This window comes from Mus pahari, chromosome 12, assembly GCF_900095145.1.
Source record: "Mus pahari chromosome 12, PAHARI_EIJ_v1.1, whole genome shotgun sequence".
In the NCBI taxonomy this organism is placed as follows: domain Eukaryota; kingdom Metazoa; phylum Chordata; class Mammalia; order Rodentia; family Muridae; genus Mus; species Mus pahari.
In genome coordinates this window covers 60716669-60725348 of record NC_034601.1, presented here as the reverse complement: position 1 = coordinate 60725348, position 8680 = coordinate 60716669, and the positions used below count along the sequence as shown (strand labels likewise).

At 37.7% G+C, this 8680-nt stretch overlaps 1 pseudogene across 1 annotated transcript; it reads left to right on the top strand.

Annotated features, from left to right (window-relative positions):
* The first annotated feature begins 809 nt into the window (after positions 1-809).
* Positions 810-1049, top strand: LOC110329447 (annotated as a pseudogene). The gene has a single exon (XR_002380922.1). The product of XR_002380922.1 is annotated as a cyclin-dependent kinases regulatory subunit 1 pseudogene (transcript).
* The last annotated feature ends 7631 nt before the right edge of the window (positions 1050-8680 follow it).

The following is an 8680-nucleotide window of genomic DNA, read 5'->3' as shown; positions in this document are numbered from 1 at the left end:
TCTTCCTGAAGACTACCTTTGGTCATACAAGAATTAGTCTGGTGAGTAAATGATCTATATTAAGGAAAGAAGCAACCAAATGTTCTACCCAGTTTTGGTTCCTGAGACTGACTACACATATGACCAACATTGCACAATAATTTTAAAGGCGCATTGTGAATCATATACTTTGGTAGTAACCAACAGCTCTTTAATTTCCTTCATTCCTGGTCAATAAGTGGAGAACCATGCCTGGTACTGAAACCTAACCTACTACTGGAGGTGAGTGAGTAATAGATTTGAAACAGAACTTGCAGTTACCACTTTACATATTCAACATATGTCCTAACTACTTTTTAAGATATTTCTTCTTTGGCTAACAGATGAGTATTGCCCTTGACCTTACCAAGAAAGCATCTCAATCAAGGCCATTATGCCAAACCGCAACCAATCATGTGCAGACTTATGGATCCTTGTCTCAGCAGATTTAGAAAATGGCCTTTACACCTACGGTTCATGGAAAATTTCAGAAAAGATGATTGGAGAAAATGTTAGAGTTAGAGGAAAGGTGTTTCCAAAGAGATTGTGCCCATTAGAAACATCAAAAGACTGGCTTGTTTAGAGACCTCCAAGGCAATTCCTTGGCTAATATTACAACTGAATATAACCCATTCTTGCCCCTGGAATCCTCGTTTGCCTATAAAAGATGTCCGGTTCAAACTCCATAGTCTCTGTTACTATATTCCTTACTAGGGTTTCCAGCATAGGTGCTGCTGGGAGTTGTCTGGAGGCCATTGGCGCAGGGCTGAGCACCCTCCAGCAGAGCAATCATGTCCCACAAACGAATCTACTACTCAGACAAATACGACGACAAGGAGTTCGAGTACCGGCATGTCATGTTGCCCAAGGACATAGCCAAGCTGTTCCCTAAAACCCATTTGATGTCTGAATCTGAATGGAGGAACCTCAGCGTTCAGCAGAGTCAGGGATGGGTCCACTATATGATCCATGAACCAGAACCCCACATCCTATTGTTCAGGCGGCCACTGCCCAAGAAGCCAAAGACATGAAGCCTGGGAAGCACCTTCTAGCCTCGAGCTTTCCACAGCTGTCCTCACTCTACCATCTTTCTGGTCACGTGACCATGTTGCTTTCTAATTTCTCACTTTGATATGTAAAGGATATACTGTTTGGATGTGCTGGTACCTGCTTTGCTTCTGGAGTTGAGGCACCAATGCCACAGCCCTGTCAAATGAGTGTGACCTCAAAGCCCTCGTGCACTGGGTATCCAGCAGGCCATCTTAGACATTTGGCAGAAGCATGTGAAATCAGATCATGGCTGTTACAGGGATGGCGTGGATTTGCTGTTGTGGTTTTTACTACTGGGTATCGTATTTATGATGACTTATGGATTTATGTTTCAATGTATTGGAAACTTTGCATTTTATCTGACAGATCTCTTCCATGTTACAAGCCTTGATTAAAGGAAGTTTTTTATTAAAAAAAAATTTCCTTGACTGTACTAGGTTTTACACAATGCCTTCCAAGTATCCCCTTCAAATACAGCAGTCATTCCCTGAATTCTGTCCCTGAATAATCCTTTCATGAACCCTCCCCTTCCTCTCCACCCCTAGTCCCACAGAATTTATTCTATGTCTACTTCTCAAAGACATCCATGCATCCTTTCTGTTTTTGTCCTATTTACCTAATATTGGCTATGTGAATTTTAACTTTATTATCATTTACTTAACAGTTAATGTCATTTATAAGTAAATATATGCTGTATTGGGCTTTCTGGTTCTACGTTCTTTTTTCTCTAATTGCATCCATTTGCCTGACAATTTTATGATGTAGTTTTTTTCACTACTGAGTAATACTCCATCTTACCCCAATGTTTTAGTTCTTTCTTCATTTGATGAATTTCTTTAAAAACTGACAGGAGAACACCATTTCCAAGGACAGCTTCCACACGGTTAATTTAGCACAAGGAGAGTTAGAGTCTTCACTTCTATGTTCTAATCTCTTTGGCACTAGAAGGAACTCTGAAAGCCATGGGGAGAGAAACCTGAACACCAACCCACCACGAAACCTTCCATCTATAGTATGTTCTGTCTTCAGGGAGTGCTAGGATAATGGCATCAAGGAATTTGTGAGAGTCATCAACCAGTCAACCAATGTTTGAATTTACATGGGGCCCAATCCGGGAGAGGGAGCCCTACACTGCAAGAACCAGAGACTGAATAGCCCAGAGACCTAGGATAGAACAAAACACAACTGAGAAAAAAACAATGCTTCCTAATGGTATTCTGCTAAAATCATATTCTGTTATACTCATCACCATCATCGTTGCTTTGGCTAGTCATTGTCAGAGAGTCTTCCTTCCTACAGGAGCATATGGGAGCAGATGCAGAGACCCTAAGTCATAAATTAAGTAAAGAGAGCAAATTTAAATTGGAGGTTTCCGTCAGGTCCCCTCAGAGACTGGGGAACCCAGAAGAAGAAGGGAGGGGTGGTTTTCCTAGTCAGATGGGGTGAAACACACAAGGAGAACATGGCACACTGAATGAACTAAGGCAGTCTCCCATGGGCTCACGAAGACTAAAGCTGCAAGTATGTGGCCTTCATGGCTCTAAATCATAACCTTTACATATATGTTATGACTGTTAGCTTGCTGGTTTTGCTGAGACTCCTAGCAGTGTAAACTTACAATTTTTCTGACTCGTTTTTCTGCTTAAACGTACAATTTTCTGACTCATTTTTCTGCTCTTGAGTCTTTTTTTTTCTTCCAATCGATTGCCTTCTCCAGCTTTGACTCGGAGGTTTTCTTCTTGTTTTGTTTGTCCTTCCTGGTAGTTGTCTCTTTGAGTCCAGTCCTTTTCTGAGGAGGAAATAGGAGTGGAATAGATGTCCGGGGTAGGAATTTTGGTGGAGCTATGAGAAGTAGAGGTAAGGGAAATTGTGATTGGGATGTATTGTATGAGGGGAGATTCTATTCTCAATTGAAACAAAAATGAAAGCAAAGTCAAAAGCTGCAACCACAAAGCCTAGAAAGTCTCACCCATGAACAACAGGGGGCCAACAGTTCTGCAGTGCTGAGAGCCAGAAAACTGGCTTCTGCAGGGAAGAGAATTCCATTTTGTTATAAGATACTAAATGTTCATCTCTGAAAACGTACATACAAGTATCATTACACAGATTGAAGAGGTTATACTGATGTGTTTAGAAATAAGTGTGTTGGTGTGCATGTGTGTATGTACATACATAAACACTTAAGGAAAATTGGTCATAAACTGAGCACAAAAAGAACAAGGAAATGTATATGGAAGGGTTTGGAGCAGGAAAGTAGAGGAGGAATGATATAATGATATGAAAATATCAAAAACTAAATAATTTTTAAAAAATAATTAAGTGAATATTATTGTAAAGTGCTTAGAATGGTACAAAGCCACATATATCATTTGGTGAATAAATTTCTAGGATCTCTGAAAAAAATAAAGATGTTGTTCTAAAAGATAAATTATTTAATTAAATGTTCATTGCCAAACAATTATCCCATGTTCAATCACACCATGAGAATGAATTTTGAGAACCACATAGTTTTCATTTGATATGTTGGTATTATTGCTCTTACTATGTCCATTGCATGGACAAGGGGCTTATCCATTGCTACAAATTGCTCCTGTTCATTGTGTCACTATTGTGGATGTTTTGAAACTAGATTTTATGAACTGTGATGCCCATCATGACAATAATACACAATGGTAGAATGGAGAGCATTACAGCATGAGACAAATGGGTTCTTTACAAAGGGTTTTTATTTCAAATTTTAGTTGTTTTTTGAATAATCAGAATTATTTACCACAATATAATATTTAGTAATAGTTGATTTTATTGTAACAAAGAGCCATGGTGATAGATTTGTGTGAAACTGAACTCATTCTTTCTTAGACTTAGAATATTCAGGCTTATAGAAAGTGATCATTTGCAAATGATCTCCTTTAAAACTGACTAGTAAATTATATTTAGAATATTATAAGAATATTATAAGTATGACGTTTTTAAGTTTTTTGAGATTGAAAATAGTCATGAAAAGTACAGTGAGTGGCCAGGAACTTTGTGAATAATAGTGACTAAAAACTTAGGCAAAAATTTGTGACTAGGAAAATTTGTTCATTATTTTCTAATTATTGGCTAGATACTTAATATGCATATACAGTTTCATGTTTAATACCTACCAGAGTCCTCACAGCAATTCTGGAATCCTGAAATCACTATAAGCACTTAATAAAGGAGGAAATTAGAGACTGGAAGTTCTAAAGGACTTGCCAAATATCCTGCAGCTAGTAAGTAGCAAAACTGGATTTGGAGGCTGAGCTTGTCAGCTGCCAGAACCTACAGCTATTTCCATCCACTCTTTGCCAAGGATGTGAACATCAGAAGCCAAGTAAGAACTGACCTTTCACAAGTAAAATAACTAAAGATTCAAGCAAGGTGAAAGATAAAAGCCATGTTATCACATCCAAAATACACAGAGAGAATTTAATGACTTAAGGGACGATGAATAGTTTTGGCTCATTGTTGAAAACTACAGTCCTTTATGGAGGAGAACATGGGGGGACCTCACAGCCACAGAAACTTGTGGCTGGGACTTCACACACTGAAATGGTTCTGAAGTAGAGACGAGAAGTGCAGGTGTTCGCCACGTTTTCTCATTTTTTTTTTTTTTCCTTTATGTTCAGCCTAGAACCAAAGCCCATGGGATGATCTTAGCAATGTCCATTGCAGGTGGCTCTTTTCCTTGATGATGTTTTCTGGAATACCATCCACACACACACGCTCACATATATGGCTAAGCTGGTTCTAGAGACTGGAAATATGACAGTGATGCTATACTGCATAATAGGTTTCCTCAGCATCAGGAAATTCCCGTGCCCTGAATGCTCACTCAGAGACTTACTCACTCTCTTGCTAGTTTCTTCAGCAATTTGATATCCTGCCATGATCAAGCTGGTAGAAGAGTAGAGAAACAGACTCCGCAAAGCTATGAAGTGTTGATAAAGCTTTTCGTTATTTTTTTTTTTAAATTTTTATTATTTATTCCATTTGTTTACATCTCAAATGATATACCACTTCCTGGTTACCCCTCCACAACTCCCCCTATCTCACATCTGTCCTCTCCTCCCTCCCCCCCCTTTTTTTTTCTATGAGGGTGCTCCCCGACCCACCCACCCTCTCCTGTCCCTGCTCCAACATCCCCCCATGCTAGGTCATAAAACCTCCACAGAACAAAGGGCCTCCCCTCCCATTGATGTTAGGCAAGGCCATTCTCTGCTACATATGTATCTGGAGCCATAGATTCCCTCCCTGTACAATCCTTGGTTAGTGATCTAGTCTCTGGGAGTACTAGGTGGTACGGCCAGCTGGTGTTCTTCCTGTGGGGTTGCAATCCCCCTCTGCTCCTCCAGTCCTTCCGCCAGCTTCCCCACCAGGTTCTCTGAGCATTCAGATCTGCATTGGTCAGTTGTTAGCTGAACTCCCAAGAAACTGGCACACCAGATTCCTGTTAGCAACCCGTTTTGGGCAACAGCAACAGTGTATGGTTTGGTATCTGCAGACAAGATGGATTCACAGGTGGGGTAGTCGCCTGATGGTATTTCCTTCAGCTCATTTTTCCCCCTGTTCTTCCTTTGGACAGGAACATTTCTGGGTTAAAAACTTTGAGATGGGTTGTGGTGGCACAAGCTGATAGAATTTGCTGAAGGAGGCAGAGGCAGGAGGATCATGAGTTCGAGGCCAGCCTGGGATAGAGCTCTTCTTTTGACACTAAGGTTCATACTCTTCCTGGTTCTAAAGTATGGCCTTACTGAAATGTGAAATTTCTGACTTCCCTACCAGATTAATATTGTCTCACCTTTACTAAGTTGTTTACCCATATATGTTACTGATTAATAGAATCAAAAACTATAGCTTAAACATCACTTTGTATTATAAAATTTTTAATTAAAATATCCTTTAATAGTTAGAAAGAAAAGCTACATTTTAAATATTACATAAATGTAAAGTTAATTCTATGATCATTATCTATTGTGTTTTTGGATGTACTATATCATGATATATAAAACTAAGAAATGAATTACATTTCATGGTTTGTGGGCTCCCAGACCAGTTGAGTGACAGTAGAGAGCTGCCCAGAGAGCATGGCAAGAGTCTGGCTGCTCCCTACCTAAGTCAAGCATGGGCCTACTTATCTCCATGGAGACAAAAGCCATGGATGTTAAAGTCAGTTAAACTTCTGTTCCCCTGCAGGAGAACTGGTTTCTCAGAAATCAGATGACCAGCAGTCTGTTAATCTATCTGATAGGGTACACACACTGCAACAACGTTTTCTCTTGTCCTTTCCCTCCTTGCCTCCCCCTTGATCCTAGCTATATAATCTAGCCCCACTATTTCAATAACCAAGCTGTCATCAGACACAGTCTCTCCTTGTCTTTTTTTGCAGCCTAACCCACTGCTTCCCAGCCCCTCTGCATTCTGAGTCCACAGGTGTTCTCTCGGGGGCCAACAGGGACAGGGGACCAAGAGTGGTTGTTGTTTTTTAACATTAAAATAGAGAACTTATATTTAAGATGTTTTCCTGATATTAGTTGGCTTCTTAAAAGTAGTACCTGACATAATTATTAAAAATTTAGCCTCGACAACCAATTATAATAATAATTAATTAATGTTATTAATTTAACATGAGTATTCAAGTATGATACATTTTTATTAATCATCAATATATCTCAAATTTTTTAACAAGGCTCCCGGGTACATAAACAAAATTGAAGGCACATTACTCACTATCCAACATATAAAATAATATATATTATATATGGTAAATTATTATATATAATATATTATTTATGTTACCTATAATATAAATGTATTATATGTAATATAACTAATATATTATGTGTGACACAAAAATAGAAACAAATGGCATGTACTTTACTATTTACATATTAGGTAGGCCTTGAAATATTCAGACAAACATCCTATAGAATTAAAATAAAGGTGGAGTAGAAACTGATAACATTTCAAATTTTATCCTTTCATTCCACAGAGAGTCTCCCAAGTGCCTAAGGTATCAAGAACAAATTGCGGTGCTTTCTCCTTTGCTCTTGAAGTATTTTATGATGAGAGATCAGTCTCAGCAGAATGCCAAGGGCGACTTTGAAGGGGAAAAAGTACAAAATACACTGCTTAAGGAGTGCAAAAGTCACGCTATCTATATTCTCTTGTGGTCAAGATAACATGATAAAATAAATGTATAGCAATCTCAATGAACCTTCAAATGTTTTTTATACTTATTATTAAAGCATTCTGTTGGAAAATAGAGAGAGTGATATTTCACATATTCTGGTTTCACGTAAACATTAACAGATATTTAATGATTAAGAGAAATTATATATTAAATAACTACTAGTACCAATAATATTTAATAGTCTCTATTTTAAGGGATTTAAGTGTCTGACAGGTATCATTTTAAATTTCACAGCATTGGTCCTGCAATCTGCCCACATCACTATTATACATCATAATTATGTATTCTTTTTATATAGAGGAAAATTGAGATTTCAGAAAAATTGCATCATAGCCAGTCGTACAGATCAGAAAGGGAAGAGTCTGGAATGGAACATGAGCTAAACATTCAATTGCATTTTTTTTCCTCCAAAGCAAAGATTTGATCTTCTCAACCCAGAGATCTGTTACATACATTCCTTGCAAATATTAAAAGCATCAAATTCATGCTTTGCCAAGACACTTTTGGCTTTAGAGTGATAGCTTAAGTGAGCAGGTTTATTTGTGTGACCTGAAAACTTTTATTTTTTAATTGCTTTCTTTTTTTTGAGATTATAATTTCATCATATACCTTTTCTCTCTCCTTCATTTAGACACTGCCATGTAGCATTCCTGTTTCTCTTTAAAATCAAGGTGTCCTTTTTCATCAATTGTTGTTACATGCATACATGTAAGTATATGTGGGTATATATATGCACACATATATTTTCATTTAAACACACACACACAAATGCACACATACAGTATTGAGTAACCAATTAGCATGCTCTGTGTTAAGAAACAATGTTTCTACAATTGTCAGCACTCCCTGTTGTCTGTAATTTTTGTGTAGAGTTGAGACATACTGACCTTTCCCCCATATGCTTTAGCATGTCTATTGTTGTTTTTGCTTGTCTCATATTCATCCCTCCCTACTTTATGCATTTAGCATATGATATTAGGAGGAAATACAATCTCACAACAAACTCTCTATCTCTCTGTTAAATACTTTTTCTTTTTTCTGTACTCTCTTCCACAATGTATCCTGAGTCTTAGATTCAGAGCAGTTTTGCAGATATACCCAGTATGGCTGGGGTCTACATCTCTGCATATTGATTACTTGTGGTTTTCCATAATGGTCTCTGCTATTCACAAAAGAAATTTCCTTGGTAAGAGATTAGGACTACACTTACCTCTGAGTATAAGGAAAAATATTTAGAATGTTGTTTGTGATTATGCTATATCAGCAAAGTTGTAGTCATAGGGTCTACTTCAGGATCCATCAATTCTCTAGCATTAAGTAATTAATAAAGGTAAGTAATAAATAAATACATCTAAAATTAAAGAAATCAATCACCTGGACAGATGTAAGAAAATATTT